The sequence below is a fragment of the Prionailurus viverrinus genome, chromosome X (genome assembly GCF_022837055.1).
Source record: "Prionailurus viverrinus isolate Anna chromosome X, UM_Priviv_1.0, whole genome shotgun sequence".
Classification (NCBI taxonomy): domain Eukaryota; kingdom Metazoa; phylum Chordata; class Mammalia; order Carnivora; family Felidae; genus Prionailurus; species Prionailurus viverrinus.
This window is the reverse complement of record NC_062579.1, coordinates 48,946,747-48,963,344: the sequence shown is the minus strand read 5'-3', so window position 1 is coordinate 48,963,344 and position 16,598 is coordinate 48,946,747. Positions and strand designations below refer to the sequence as shown.

At 36.0% G+C, this 16,598-nt stretch overlaps 1 pseudogene; it reads right to left on the bottom strand.

The window, feature by feature from the left end:
- Positions 1 to 12,092: 12,092 nt before the first annotated feature.
- Positions 12,093 to 12,815, bottom strand: LOC125156973 (thyroid transcription factor 1-associated protein 26-like; annotated as a pseudogene).
- Between the last annotated feature and the right edge of the window lie 3,783 nt (positions 12,816 to 16,598).

Genomic DNA, 16,598 nt, shown 5'->3' with positions numbered 1-16,598 from the left:
AAGGTCCTAGTAGTTCACTTTTGCTTTTAATTCCCTTGCCTTTGGGGATGTGTCGAGTAAGAGATTGCTAAGGCTGAGGTCAGAGAGGTCTTTTCCTGCTTTCTCCTCTAAGGTTTTGATGGTTTCCTGTCTCACATTTAGGTCCTTTATCCATTTTGAGTTTATTTTTGTGAATGGTGTGAGAAAGTGGTCTAGTTTCGACCTTCTGCATGTTGCTGTCCAGTTCTCCCAGCACCATTTGTTAAAGAGGCTGTCTTTTTTCCATTGGATGTTCTTTCCTGCTTTGTCAAAGATGAGTTGGCCATACGTTTGTGGGTCTAGTTCTGGGGTTTCTATTCTATTCCATTGGTCTATGTGTCTGTTTTTGTGCCAATACCATGCTGTCTTGATGATGACAGCTTTGTATTAGAGGCTAAAGTCTGGGATTGTGATGCCTCCTGCTTTGGTCTTCTTCTTCAAAATTCCTTTGGCTATTCGGGGCCTTTTGTGGTTCCATATGAATTTTAGGATTGCTTGTTCTAGTTTCGAGAAGAATGCTGGTGCAATTTTGATTGGGATTGCATTGAATGTGTAGATAGCTTTGGGTAGTATTGACATTTTGACAATATTTATTTTTCCAATCCATGAGCAGGGAATGTCTTTCCATTTCTTTAAATCTTCTTCAATTTCCTTCATAAGCTTTCTATAGTTTTCAGCATACAGATCCTTTACATCTTTGGTTAGATTTATTCCTAGGTATTTTATGCTTCTTGGTGCAATTGTGAATGGGATCAGTTTCTTTATTTGTCTTTCTGTTGCTTCATTGTTAGTGTATAAGAATGCAACTGATATCTGTACATTGATTTTGTATCCTGCAACTTTGCTGAATTCCTGTATCAGTTCTCTCAGACTTTTGGTGGAGTCTATCGGATTTTCCATGTATAATATCATGTCATCTGCAAAAAGCGAAAGCTTGACTTCATCTTGGCCAATTTTGATGCCTTTGATTTCCTTTTGTTGTCTGATTGCTGATGCTAGAACTTCCAGCACTATGTTAAACAGCAGCGGTGAGAGTGGGCATCCTTGTCATGTTCCTGATCTCAGGGAAAAAGCTCTCAGTTTTTCCCCGTTGAGGATGATGTTAGCTGTGGGCTTTTCATAAATGGCTTTGATGATCTTTAAGTATGTTCCTTCTATCCCGACTTTCTCAAGGGTCGACTTTCTCAATTAAGAAAGGGTGCTGGATTTTGTCGAAGGCCTTTTCTGCATCGATTGACAGGATCATATGGTTCTTCTCTTTTTTTTTTTTGTTAATGTGATGTATCGCGTTGATTGATTTGCGAATGTTGAACCATCCCTGCATCCCAGGAATGAATCCCACTTGATCATGGTGAATAATTCTTTGTATATGCCATTGAATTCGATTTGCTAGTATCTTATTGAGAATTTTTGCATCCATATTCATCAGGGATATTGGCCTGTAGTTCTCTTTTTTTACTGGGTCTCTGTCTGGTTTAGGAATCAAAGTAATACTGGCTTCATAGAATGAGTCTGGAAGTTTTCCTTCCCTTTCTATTTCTTGGAATAGCTTGAGAAGGATAGGTATTATCTCTGCTTTAAACGTCTGGTAGAACTCCCCTGGGAAGCCATCTGGTCCTGGACTCTTATTTGTTGGGAGATTTTTGATAACCGATTCAATTTCTTCGCTGGTTATGGGTCTGTTCAAGCTTTCTATTTCCTCCTGCTTGAGTTTTGGAAGAGTGTGGGTGTTCAGGAATTTGTCCATTTCTTCCAGGTTGTCCAATTTGTTGGCATATAAGTTTTCATAGTATTCCCTGATAATTGTTTGTATCTCTGAGGGATTGGTTGTAATAATTCCATTTTCATTCATGATTTTATCTATTTGGGTCATCTCCCTTTTCTTTTTGAGAAGCCTGGCTAGAGGATTGTCAATTTTGTTTATTTTTTTCAAAAAACCAACTCTTGGTTTCGTTGATCTGCTCTACAGTTTTTTAGATTCTATATTGTTTATTTCTGCTCTGATCTTTATTATTTCTCTTCTTCTGCTGGGTTTAGGCTGCCTTTGCTGTTCTGCTTCTAGTTCCTTTAGGTGTGCTGTTAGGTTTTGTATTTGGGATTTTTCTTGTTTCTTGAGATAGGCCTGGATTGCAATGTATTTTCCTCTCAGGACTGCCTTCGCTGCGTCCCAAAGCATTTGGATTGTTGTATTTTCATTTTCGTTTGTTTCCATATATTTTTTAATTTCTTCTCTAATTGCCGGGTTGACCCACTCATTCGTTAGTAGGGTGTTCTTTAACCTCCATGCTTTTGGAGGTTTTCCAGACTTTTTTCTGTGGTTGATTTCAAGCTTCATAGCATTGTGGTCTGAAAGTAAGCATGGTATAATTTCAATTCTTGTAAACTTATGAAGGGCTGTTTTGTGACCCCGTATATGATCTATCTTGGAGAATGTTCCATGTGCACTCGAGAAGAAAGTATATTCTGTTGCTTTGGGATGCAGAGTTCTAAATATATCTGTTAAGTCGATCTGATCCAATATCTCATTCAGGGCCCTTGTTTATTGACCGTGTGTCTAGATGATCTATCCATTTCTGTAAGTGGGGTGTTAAAGTCCCCTGCAATTACCACATTCTTATCAATAAGGTTGCTTATGTTTATGAGTAATTTTTTTATATATTTGGGTGCTCCGGTATTCGGCGCATAGACATTTATAATTGTTATCTCTTCCTGATGGATAGACCCTGTAACTATTATATAATGTCCTTCTTCATCTCTTGTTACAGCCTTTAATTTAAAGTCTAGTTTGTCTGATATAAGTATGGCTACTCCAGCTTTCTTTTGGCTTCCAGTCGCATGATACATAGTTCTCCATCCCCTCACTCTCAATCTAATGGTGTCCTCAGGTCTAAAATGAGTCTCTTGTAGACAGCAAATAGATGGGTCTTGGTTTTTTATCCATTCTGATACCCTATGTCTTTTGGTTGGCGCATTTAATCCATTTACATTCAGTGTTATTATAGAAAGATCCGGGTTTAGAGTCATTGTGATGTGTGTATGTTTTATGCTTGTAGTGATGTCTCTGGGACTTTGTCTCACAGGGTCCCCCTTAGGGTCTCTTGTAGGGCTGGTTTAGTGGTGACAAATTCCTTCAGTTTTTGTTTGGGAAGACCTTTATCTCTCCTTCTATTCTAAATGACAGACTTGCTGGATAAAGGATTCTTGGCTGCATAGTTTTTCTGTCTAGCACCCTGAAAATCTCGTGCCAATTCTTTCTGGCCTGCCAAGTTTCAAAAGAGAGATCAGTCACGAGTCTTATAGGTCTCCCTTTATATGTGAGGGCACGTTTACCCCTTGCTGCTTTCAGAATTTTCTCTTTATCCTTGTATTTTGCCAGTTTCACTATGATATGTCGTGCAGAAGATCGATTCAAGTTACGTCTGAAGGGAGTTCTCTGTGCCTCTTGGATTTCAATGCCTTTTTCTTTCCCCAGTTCAGGGAAGTTCTCAGCTATTATTTCTTCACGTACCCCTTCAGCACCTTTCCCTCTCTCTTCCTCCTCTGGGATACCAATTATGCGTATATTATTTCTTTTTACTGTATCACTTAGTTCTCTAATTTTCCCCTCATACTCCTGGAATTTTTTTTATCTCTCTTTTTCTCAGCTTCCTCTTTTTCCATAACTTTATCTTCTAGTTCACCTATTCTCTCCTCTGCCTCTTCAAGCCGAGCTGTGGTGGTTTCCATTTTGTTATGCATTTCGTTTAAAGCGTTTTTCAGCTCCTCGTGACTGTTCCTTAGTCCCTTGATCTCTGTAGCAAGAGATTCTCTGCTGTCCTGTATACTGTTTTCAAGCCCAGCGATTAATTTTATGACTATTATTCTAAATTCACTTTCTGTTATATTATTTAAATCTTTTTTGATCAGCTCATTAGCTGTTGTTATTTCCTGGAGATTCTTCTGAGGGGAATTCTTCCGCTTGGTCATTTTGGATAGTCCCTGGCGTGATGAGGACCTGCAGGGCACTTCCCCTGTGCTGTGGTGTATAACTGGAGTTGGTGGGTGGGGCCGCAGTCAGACCTGATGTCTGCCCCCAGCCCACCGCTGGGGCCACAGTCAGACTGGTGCGTGCCTTCTGTTCCCCTCTCCTAAGGGCGGGATTCACTGTGGGGTGGTGTGGCTCCTCTGGGCTACTTGCACCCTGCCAGGCTTGTGATGCTGGGGATCTGGCGTATTAGCTGGGGTGGGTAGGCAAGGTGCACGGGGGCAGGAGGGGCAGGCTTAGATCGCTTCTCCTAAGGTGATCCACTTCAGGAGGGGCCCTGTGGCAGCGGGAGGGAGTCAGATCCGCTGCCGGAGGTTTGGCTCCTCAGAAGGGCAGAGTTGGGTGTTTGCGCGGAGCGAGCAAGTTCCCTGGCAGGAACTGGTTCTCTTTGGGATTTTGGCTGGGATGGGCGAGGGAGATGGTGCTGGTGAGCGCCTTTGTTCCCCACCAAACTGAGCTCTGTCGTCAGGGGGCTCAGCAGCTCTCCCTCCCTTTGTCCTCCAGCCTTCTAGCTTTCCGAGCAGATCTGTTAACTTATGACCTCCCAGACGCTAAGTCGCGCTTGCTGTGGGAACACAGTCCGTCAGGCCCCTCCGCTTTTGCAAGCCAGACTCGGGGGCTCTGTTTGGCGGGCGAGCCGCCCCTCCGCCCCGGCTCCCTCCCGCCAGTCCGTGGAGCGCGCACCGCCTCGCTGCCCTTCCTACCCTCTTCCGTGGGCCTCTAGTCTGCGTTTGGTTCCAGCGACTCCGTTCTGCTAATCCTCTGGCGGTTTTCTGGGTTATTTAGGCAGGTGTAGATGGAATCTAAGTGATCAGCAGGACGTGCGGTGAGCCCAGCGTCCTCCTAAGCCGCCATCTTGCCTATATTCGGAAACATTATACTTGATACAACTGGAATAAAAAAGATTTTAAAGCTTATTATGAATAATTATATGCCAAAAAATTATACAACATAGAATAAATGGATAAATTCCTGGAAACATATAACATACTGAAGTTGAATCATAAGAAAGTTACAGTTTTCACAGAATGGAACTTATAGGCCAATATCTCTGATAAACATAGATGAAAAAATCATCAACAAAATATTAGTAAGCCAAATTCAACAATACATTGAAAAGATCTTACACACTGATCAAATGAAATTTATCCCTGGAATTGTTCAAGACAGGCAAGTCGATAAAGTTGAAAGAAAGTGACATTAACAGAATAAAATATAAAAATCATATGATTAACTCAGATTGTAGGAATAAAAGGTACAGCATAGGGAATATAGTCAGTGGTATTGTAATAATGTTGCATGGTGAGAGATGCTACACTTTTGAGCATAGCACAACATATTGAGTTGAATTATTACATTGTATAGCTGAAATTAATGCAACATTGTGTATCAGTTATACTAAAATCATGGTTATCTCAATAGATGCAGAAAAAACATTGCACAAAATTCAATATCATTTCATTACAAATACTCTCAAAAATTAGTTACAAAAAGAATGTGCATTAACACAATAAAGGCTATATATGACAAGCTTAACATTATATTCAATAATGAAAAGCTAGTTGAAAGCTTTTCCTATTAGAGCAGAAACAAGACAAGGATGCCTACTTTTTTTCAGTTCTATTCAACATTATACTTGAAGTTCTAGCTAGAGCAATTAAGAAAAAAAGAAAAGCTATAAAAGGAATCCAAATCAGAAATGAAGAAGTAAAATTGTCTTTCTTTGCAGAAGACATGATTTTTTACATAGTAAATCCTAAAGACTTTACTAAAAATTGTTAAAACTAAAAAATAAATTCAGTAATTTGCAGGATTCAAAATCAACACACAAAAATCAGTTGCGTTTCTATACATCAAGAGTGAATTATATGAAAAATAAATTAAGAAAGCAATCTTCTTTAACATAGAATCAAAACAAATAAAGTACTTATAAATAAATTTAACCAAGAAGGTGAAAAAAATTGACGAAGACACAAAAAATTGAAGAGATAGCCTGTGTTCACCGATTGGAAGAATAATTATTGTTAAAATGTCCATACTACTTAAAGCTATCTACAGATTCAATGCAATCTTTATAAAAATTCGAATAGCGTTTTTCACAATAGAAAGAACAATCTTAAAATTTGTACAGAACCATAAGAGACCCAGAATAGACAATGCAATCTTGAGAAAGAAGAACAAAACAGAAACCAATCTGCTCTCTGCTTTCAACTTACATTAGAAAGCTATAGCAATTAAAACAATGTGGTACCAACATAAAAACAAACAACCTGAAGGAACAGGATAAATAACCCAGGAATAAACAAACCTAAGCATATTTAGTCAACTAATTTTCAACAAAGACACCAAAAATACACAATGAGGAAAGGATGGTCTCTTCAGTAAAATATGTTGGGAAAACTGGTAATCCATATAAAGAAGAATAAAATTAGACTCTAATCTTACACTGTACACACAAATCAACTCAAAATAAAGACCTAAACATAAACCGTAAAACACCTGGAAGAAAATATAGGAAAAAAGCTACTTGTCACTGGTCTTGGCAATGATTCTTTGTATTTGACACCAAAAACACAGGCAACAACAGCAAAAATAAACAAATGGAATGGGACTACATCAAACTGAAAAACACCTGCACAGCAAAGAAAGCAATCAGTGAAATTAAAGGGCAATCTGTGGAAGGGAGAAACTATTGGCAAACCACACAACTGATAAAAGTATATAATATCAAAAATATATAAGGAATTTATACAAATCAATCCTTATAAAACAAATAATTAAAAAATGGACAAAGGACATGAATGGACAGTTTTGCAAAAAAGACATTCAAATGGCCAACAGATATGACGAAATGCTCAGCATCAATCATCAGAGAAATGCAAATCAAAACCAAAATGAGATATCATATCATACCAGTTAGGATGACTATAATAGAAATTCAAATAATAGGTTTTAGTGAGTATGTGGAAAAAAGGGAACACTTGTACACTGTTGGTGAGAATATAAATTGGTACAGCCATTATGGAAAACAGTATGGAGGTTACTCAAAAAAGCTTAAACTAGAACAACTATATTCCCATTTTAGTTTTATATACAAAGGAGATGATATCACTGTATTGAAGAGCTATGTGCATTCCTATGTTTATCACAGCATTATTCACAGTAGCCACAATATAGAAACAATCTAAGTGTTCATTGATGAATGAATGGGTGAAGAAAGTGTGAGTATATATATATATATATACACATATATGTGTGTGTGTAATTTACCCTTTAAAACAATATAATTATGCCATTTGAAAAAGTGATAAACCTATAAGACATCATGCTAAGCAAAATAAGACAAACACAGAAAGACAAACACTTTATGATCTCACTTATATGTGGAATCTAAAGAAAAAAAAAACAAAGCAAACAAACAAAAACCATCCTAGACTCCTGTGTTCTTTAGGATTTTAATGGTTTCATGTCTCACATTTAGGTCTTTAATCCATTTTGAATTTATTTTTGTGCACAGTGTAATAAAGTTGCCCAGTTTTTCCAACACCATTTATTGAAGAGAATCTCTTTCCCCCATTGTATATTCTTGCCTCCTTTGTCATAGATTAATTGACCATACAATTACAGGTTTATTACTGAGTTCTCTCTTTTATTCCATTGATCTACATATCTGTTTTCTGTCTTGACTACTATAGCTTTATAGTATAGCATGAAATCAGGGTGCGTACTTCCAGCTTTGTTTTCTCTCCAGATTGCTGTGGCTATTCATGGTCTTTTGTGGTTTCATACAAATTTTAGGATTCTTTGTTCTAGAGCTGTGAAAAATGCCATCAGTATTTTGATGGTGATTTCACTGAAAATGTAGATTGCTTTGAGTAGTATCAACATTTTAACAATATTAATTCCCCTAATCCATAAGCACAGTATATCTTTCCATTTATTTGTGCTGTCTTCAATGTCTTTCATCAATGTCTTAACAGTTTTCAGAGTAACAGGTCTTTCACTTACTTGGTTAAATTTATCCCCAGACATTTTATTATTTTTGCTGCAGTTGTAAACTTGGTTGTTTTCTTAATTTCTCTTTTTGATAGTTTGTTATTAGTGTATAGGAACACAATTGATTTCTGTATGTTAATTTGTATCCTACAACTTTACTGAATTCATTTATAAGTTCTCATAGTTTTTTGGTGGAGTCTTCAGGGTTTTATATATAAAGGATCATGTAATCTGTAAATAATAAGTTTTACTTCTTCCTATCTAACATGGATGCTTTTTTATTCCTTTTCTTGCCTAATTGCTGAGACTAGGACTTCCAAAAACATATTGTATAAAAGTGGAAAGAGTGGGCTTCCTTGTCTTGTTCCTGATCTTAGAGAAAAAGCTTTTAGGTATTTACCATTGAGTATGATGTTAGTTGTAGACTTGTCATATAGGGCCTTTATCATGTTAAGGTACATTCCTTCTATACTTATTTGTTGAAAGTTTAAAAATGATAAATGGATGTTGAATTTATTTTCAAGTGGACATGGAACATTTAAATGATATGTTAAGCCATAAAACATTAAGTCTCAATAAATTCAACAAGATTGAAATCATATCAAGTGTCTTTTCCAACTGCAATGGTAAAACTATAAGTCAATATAAATATAAATATAAATAAAATATATAAAACTATAAGTCAATTCCAAAAAGAAAACTGGAAAAAAACCCACAAACATGTGGAGACTAAACATCATGTTACTAAAACAATTACTAAACAATTAATGAAAAGATCAAAGAGGAAATCAAAACATATATTAAAACAAATTAAAATGTAAACACAACTTTCCAAATTCTGTGGGCACAACAAAAACAGACCTAAGAAGGAAGTTCATACCAATCAACACAGGCTTACATCAAAAAACAAGAAAAATCCAAAATAAAAGATCCAACTTTACACCTGAAGGCTCTAGAAAAAGCAGAAAAAATAAAACCAAAATTAGTAGAAGGAAGGAAATAATAAAGATCATAATTGAAATAGAGACTAAAAAAAATAGAGAAGATCAATAAAACTAAAATCTGATTCTTTGAAAAAATTAACAACATTGATAAATCTCTAAGGAGACTCATTAAGAAAAAAATGAGAGAAGGCCAAAATAAATCAGAAATGAAAAGGAGAAGTTACAACTGATACCACAGAAACACAAAGGATCATAAGAGACTACTGAAACAATTATACACCAACAAATAAGAAAACATAGAAAAAATGGATGCCTACCAAGGCTGGATCATGAAGAAATAGATAATCTAAATAGACCAGCTACAAGTAATAAAATTGAATCAGTAATTTAAAAAATTTCCCCCAAAATTTCAGGACCAGATGGCTTCACAGGTTAATTATATCAAACATTTAAATGTTTATTTATTTTCAGATAGAGAGAGAGAGAGAGAGAGAATGCATGAGCAGGGGTGGGGCAGAGAGGGAGAGAGAGAATCCCAGGTAGGCCCTGCACTGTCAGCACAGAGCCCCACACAGAGCTCAATCTCATGAACCCTGAGATTATGACCTTAGCCAAAATCAAAAGTCGGATGCTTAACTGACTGAGCCACCCAGGTGCCCCTCTATCAAGCATTTAAAGAAGAGTTAGTTCCTATCCTTATCAGATTATTAAAGAAATTGAGGAGGAAGAAACACTTCCACTCTCATTTTTTGAGGCCAGAATTTCCCTGATACAAAACCCAGTCAAGAACACTACAAAAAAAAAGAAACTTACAGGCCAATATCCTTGATGAACATAAATACAAAAATCCTCAAAAAATATTTAAAAAGCAAATGTAACAGTACATTAAAAGGACTATGCACCATGATCAAGTGGGATTTGTTCTAGGGATGCAAATGGTTTAACATTCACAAATCAGTTAACATGATATGCCATATTAATAAAATGAGGGTAAAAATTATATGATTATCCCAATAGATACAAAAAAAGTAGTTTGGTTTTTTTTTGTTTGTCCAAGGCCCAAAAGAGAACCATGTATAATCAGAAAACTAATGTTGTTTAATGATGTTTGTGTTACAAACTATGAAAGCATCCATATACCCATCTTTCCAACCATTTATTGAACCCCTTCTACATGTTGCACATTTAGACCTGGAATATTTACCATATATTTTTTATTTCATTTTTCTGCTGAAACAAGTATTTTCTTTTTCAGTGATGAATTATTCAAATTTACCTACCACTTTCTTATCTTCAGTATGAAATTTTAGTGAAGTATAATGAGTTTTACTAAACTTGCCTTTAAATTTTCACTTGAAAATTTTCACTGAAAAGGATTCAAAAAGGTAACCTTCCAGCTCAATACGGTGAAATCTTGTTAATATTTGCTCTATTAATTTAAATGTGTCTCTTTTTTTCCTGTGAACAAATGAAACAATAATTGGCAGTAAATTAGGTGAATACCACAAATCTGGGAGAACCCAATAGGCATATGGAGTACAAAACCAGGATGTACCAAAAGAGTCTCAGCAGTTTTAAGCAATAGCTAATTCTAACAAAATAAAATGTATTCAAGGCCTATGTAAAATATCTTACATGGGCCCAAAAATCTTTCAAAAAATGAGAGATGTTAACTAAAAGCAGCATATGTGAAACTGGAAGGGAGACAGATGGGACAAAGATTGTTCATCTACATTTTAAGAGAGATAACCAGTTGGAGTTTCTCGTTCTTTTTTTAAATTTATTTTAGCCATTCTGATAGGTGTGAAGTGATATTTTAGTTTTGATTTGCCTTTTCCTGATGATGAGTGCTGTTGAGCATCCTTTCATATGTCCTTGGCCTTCTGTATATCTTCTTTGGAGAAATGTCTACTCAGGTCTGCTGCCCATTTTTAATTGGATTATTTGTTTTTTGGGTGTTGAATTTTATAAATTCTTTATATATTTTGGATACTAACCCTTTATTACATATGCCATTTGCAAATATTTTCTCCTATTCAGTATGTTGTTTTTAGTTTTGTTGATTATTTACTTTACTGTGCATAAGTTTTTATTTTAATGTAGTTCCAGTAGTTTATTTTTTGCCTTTTTTCCTCTTGACATATTTGAAAAAAAAATCTCAGAGACATATCTAGACAGAAGTCGCTACGGTTGATATCAAAGAAGTTACTGCTAGTGCTCTCTTCTAGGATTTTTGTGGTTTCAAGTCTCATATTAGGTTTTAAATCCATTTGAAGTTTATTTTTGTGTATAGTGTAGGAAAGTGGTCCAGTTTCATTCTTTTGTATGTTGCTCTCTAGTCTAACTTGCTCAAAATATAGGGTACACTTGGGAATAGTTGGTTACCAGCTACAAAATATCTTTTAATGTCAGATTATTGGGTCTTTAAAAGACCAAAGAGTTTGAACTTTAATCTTAAAGTTGGTGAGAATTCTTTGACATTTTAAACTTTCTAAGCTTTTGAAAAAATAACATGCATATAATAAATATAACCAGTAAAAAGAAAATTTATGGCAAATATTTGACACCCAAGGCTGCCAGTTTCCTTTCCATACTTATTCAAAAATATATTTAATATCACCTCCTATTTAAAATATAAATGGTTGCATACTCTATACTCTGTTATGCACATTATTATTATTTTACTTACAATGTCTTGAAAATTATTCCATATAATTACATATAAAATCATTTCTTTCATTTTCATGATGGCATGGCATTTTATTGTTATAGATATATCATACTTTATTTATTAATTTATTTTATTTTTTCTATTTTCAACAAATTTTATTGCATCTTAATTTCATATGCACAAAAATATTACATGCTTAAACATGTTCAAATAGAAATTTCTTTCAGTTCTTGGGCCACCTTCCTTCAAATGCAAATAAATAAACAAATAATATGTTATGTAGAGCATACATAGAAACTTTTCTTTCACAAGAATAAAAATATTTGTACATTTTGTACTTGTAGTTCAGCAATCCATTTTATGTTAACAAATTTAGTTAACTGATAGGAGTTACAGTACATATACAAAAGAACTCAATAGAAGGCAGATATTTTAACTCTTAAGAATATGTGTGATTTAATTTTTTCTTATATTTTTTAAGAAGATACTCCATTTGTGAATTCAAGTTTGGTTGGCCCGTTTTGAAGACTTTTTGCTATGTATTTTGAATACCTCCATTTTCTTTTTTTTATAGAGCCTTTGAGCTTCTTCTTTCTTGTTTTCTCAAGTCCTTGCTTCTTAGCACACTCTGCTTGTGCTTGTTCATATTCTTCATACAATTTTTGATTTGATGTTTTCTTTTTCTTTGGAATAGTAATGGAGTTTATTCTTATGCTACCTTGCTCTGCTGCTTAACATTACAATGTTCTTCATACAAAGCTTGGTCAATGCCATATATATATTTTTTTTTTTGGCAAAGTTTGATCAGCTTGCTCTTCTGACAGAGGCTGTTCAACTTTTCTAGGTTGCTTCCTGAGTCTTTTCTCTTCAGCTAAATAAAGATGTTTCAGATGACCAGGGTATCGATCTGTGGATTGGGATTCCTGTGAGGTTTGAGCCTTCTTTTCCCTCTATAGCAATTTCTTGAAATTTTGCTGAATCTTCAGTTTTATTCAGAATGCAAAGCCTTGTCCCTCATGAACTCTTCCCACGATGGCCTGCAGATGATTGGATTGCCCTGTCCTCTTCTTCACATTCTTATTCCTGAATCTTACCAGAGAAAATCCTTTGCTACATGTCCATTCCCTGGTGGCCACCCTGCTGCTGGCCTCACTGATGCCATGGTGCACCAGCCAAGTCATACTTTATAATATTTAATCAGTAGTAGGGTGCCCTTGAAGAGTTTAGAATATGGATGGGTCTGTGTTTCAAAAAGTTTACTCTGGCTGGCAGGATTTGAGCATTGAGAGCTTGAAACAGGGAAGCCAATTGAGTGGATCAGTGAGAGAACATATGTGAAAGCATTTTTCAGCTGTAATGTGTTATATAAATCTGAGTTATTGTGTCAGAGCTAATGAGAGCCTTGATCTTAGGATTTCTGACTCCAAGTCCTGGCCCTTCTTTCCACGTCATGTTATTTTGGCAACAACATCTATGTAGCTTTGCCATTTGTACTTGTGTTGACAATTAAGACTCTTAAAGTACTTCACCATTTTCTGAGGACTTGATATTAAGGACGTTTTGCTCTTTCCAACAACACCCTGGTGAGGGCAGGACTCAGCCCTGATTTATAACTGCTGAAGTGACAGTTAAATTTGGAAAGCAAAATCAGTTCATTAAGAAAACAAGTATAAAGCTGAGAAACAGTCCCTCATGGGGCCTAGCAGGAGGAAGTGAAAATCAGTAAAGGTAATAGTTAGAAAAGTAATAGTCCAAGAGGTAACAGTAAACAAACACACAGACACATAGACACACACACACACACACACACACACACAAATGTGTTAGAGAATCATGGCACATAATTAATCTTTTGTGCATAGCACCTTATAGTTTACAAAGTGCTTTCCATTTTAACCTCAAATTCAGCTTCAGAAAACCAGATAACGTTTTCTTACCCTTTTTCTCAAAATGTAATAGGGAAAGTGAATATTGGAATGAGCTAGGGAATTATTTATAATGCCTCTGTCATGTTATAGCATCTAAATTAGTGAATTACAAGCATGAGCTCTTTGAATTATCCTTGTGAAATAGATACCATACCCTTGTTTTATAGAGAAGGACACTGTAACTCAGTGTGGTTAAGTGACCTGCCTAGTGTCACACAGTTGAAACATGGCAGAACTGGGAGTCTGACTTCTGTCTCTCTGACTCTAGATCTAGAGCTCCATTCATTCCATGTACCATATCTGAAGCACTGAAAAGGGAAATCATAGAAAGTGAAAACACATTTAGATTGCTCACAGAAGTCCAAACTCAGTCTTGAAGAGAAAAAATAAGATGCCAAAGCCCCACACATAAAAGAGAGGTTCATAAGTCTCACATAGACCACAGATTAAATTTGACTTTGAACTTTGATATTTTCAAAAGCTGGAGTCTATTACATTGCTTGGTAGGTAAATAGCATGACTCAAGGGGATGGGCAATTTCAGCCATACGATCTGAGAAGAGAAATACAAAGAGGATTCTACTAGATAATATGAAGGTTGGGGCTGTGATTTCTTCAACTTTATCGTCTTCAAAGTTTACAGTGAATTGTCTGCTACATAGTAAGTACTCAATATAAATTGATTAAATTTGTCAAATATTTGGGTTCAGCTGGAAGGTAGAAGAAGAATAATTTGAGTACTCTTTTTTCCCAGTGTCCCCTTTTCATTGATTTTGTAGGGAGTCAGTCTTTCTCAATATTTTCTCTATTCATATAATCTCTGTAATGTTCCCACTAAATTAATTAGCCATCTGTGCCTAAGTACTTTGCAGCTTGTACTACATTGGCTGTAGAAAAATTGTATAGCTAGCTTTTCTACTCTTAATGAAGAGTCCAGTGCCACAGAAAATTCAGCCAGCTAGAATGAAACTTCCAAACGAGCCCCAAGTGCCTTGGAGATATTCTAGGCACAAACCTTATTCCAAATTCAAACTTCATTCGTTTCTCTTCTAGAAATGGAGGCAAATTTATGTAGGAATGAGCTTTATTGCTTGTGCCCAGGACATGCAAATATTTTAAGTAGGGGAAGTCATGGGATGTCCATTTTTCACCTCAGAAGACCAGATGAAACAAGAATGGAGTCTTGAGCAGCAATTAACTGGAGGGAGAGGAGATGCTGCCTGTCTCAGACTGTCTCAGACCATGAAATGGGGGCACAATGACCTTAGGAAGGCTCTTATAAGGTTCTTTTAAACAAATCATTAATGAATGACTTAGTTATCTGCTGGGCATTGTGATAGTCACTCTGATGGGGAAGTAGGGATAAAAAAGATATGAAGAAACCACAAAACATATTTATAAAGGCAGAGAACAAATTGGTGGTTGCTAGAAGGGAGGGGAGTGATTATATGGGCAAAATAAATGAAGGGGATTAAGAGGTACAAATTTACAGTCATAAAATATATGCCAAGGGTATGAAAAGTACAGCATAGGGAATATAGTCAATAATATTGTAACACCATTGTTTGCTTATAAATGCTAACTACACTTATGGTGGTGCACATTGTGTAATGTATAGAATTGTCAATTCACTATGTTGCACACCTGGAACTAATATAACATTGTATGCCAGCCATACTTCGGTTAAAAAGGTGGAATTTAAGAAATAAAACAAATTAACAAAGGGAAACAAAGAGAGAGAGGGGAAACCAAGAAACAGACTCTTAACTATAGAGAACAAACTGATGGTTACCATAGGGGAGTAGATGGGAGGATGAGTTAAAGAGGTGATGGGGATTAAGGAAAGCACTTGTTGTGATGGGCACTGGATGTTATATGGAAGTGTTGAATCACTATATTGTACACCTGAAACTAATATTACACTGTATATTAACTAATTGGAATAATAAAAAAACTAAAGCAAATGAGATATGCCTCAGAGAGCTCACACCAGGAAAGGAATAATTGAGAGTCAAATTCTGGCTGAGTCTCGGTAGATGGTGGTCAGCAAGAGCTTTAAGGGCTTCCTATAGGAAGTGGGTTTTGAGCTCGGTCTTGAAGATGCTTAACAATTTGGGGAAATAACTGCAAGGAATGGTGGAAGCAGAGTTGCTGAGGTGAGAGTGAGTGTAATTCACTCCAGATGGTAGCAACTAAGCTAAAGGGGCCTGGTGAGTAGAAAAAATAGTTGTTTACAGAAGGCTGGCTTGGTTGTAACTGTCCCCTTTGAGCAAAGAGCACCCTTGAACAAAAGATGAGATCCTAAAGAGATGCCATGAGGAAGAGAACTCTGCTTTACAAACCAGATAAAATATAAGCTCTACAATCACACTAATCCTAGAAAGGCAGAGACAACTTAGCCAAGTCTCTTCTTTTGGCAAGTGAGAAAACTGAGAGGGAAAAGGAATTGCACAAGTCAACACAACAACTCTGAAGCAGAGCCACCACTAGAACCCAAGCCTTCTGAGTACACTTTCAGGTTTAAAGATTCTATGAATAAAAATTTGTGAAAAGCATAATATTGTCAAAGACTATTTATGGAAATCATCTAACAGAGTACTTGGCATATGGCAACTATTAAATAGAGTGAGAACGTAGTATAGTGCTTAAGAGCATACATCCCAAAGCCAAATTGCTTGTATTTGAACCCAGGCTCTGCCACTTCCTATCTGTGATTCTGGGCTCTTGTATCTCAGTTTTGATGGTTATCATGAGGATTAAATTATTATTTACTATCTGTAAAGTGCTTAGAAAAGTTCCTGAAACAAAGTTGCTATGTAAATATCTGATGATAAATAAAGTTTTAAAGTTCCTTTTCCCTTTCCACTATCGCTGCTACTCAGGGGATGATTTCAGAGGGAAAGCACAAAGAAGTTTTACCTCATCTCTATTTCCTATGGCTATGTTTAATTCTCCATCTTCTAAAAACAGAAACATAGATCCTCAGAGTATTGGAGCTGGAGGAGCCCTTAAGAACCC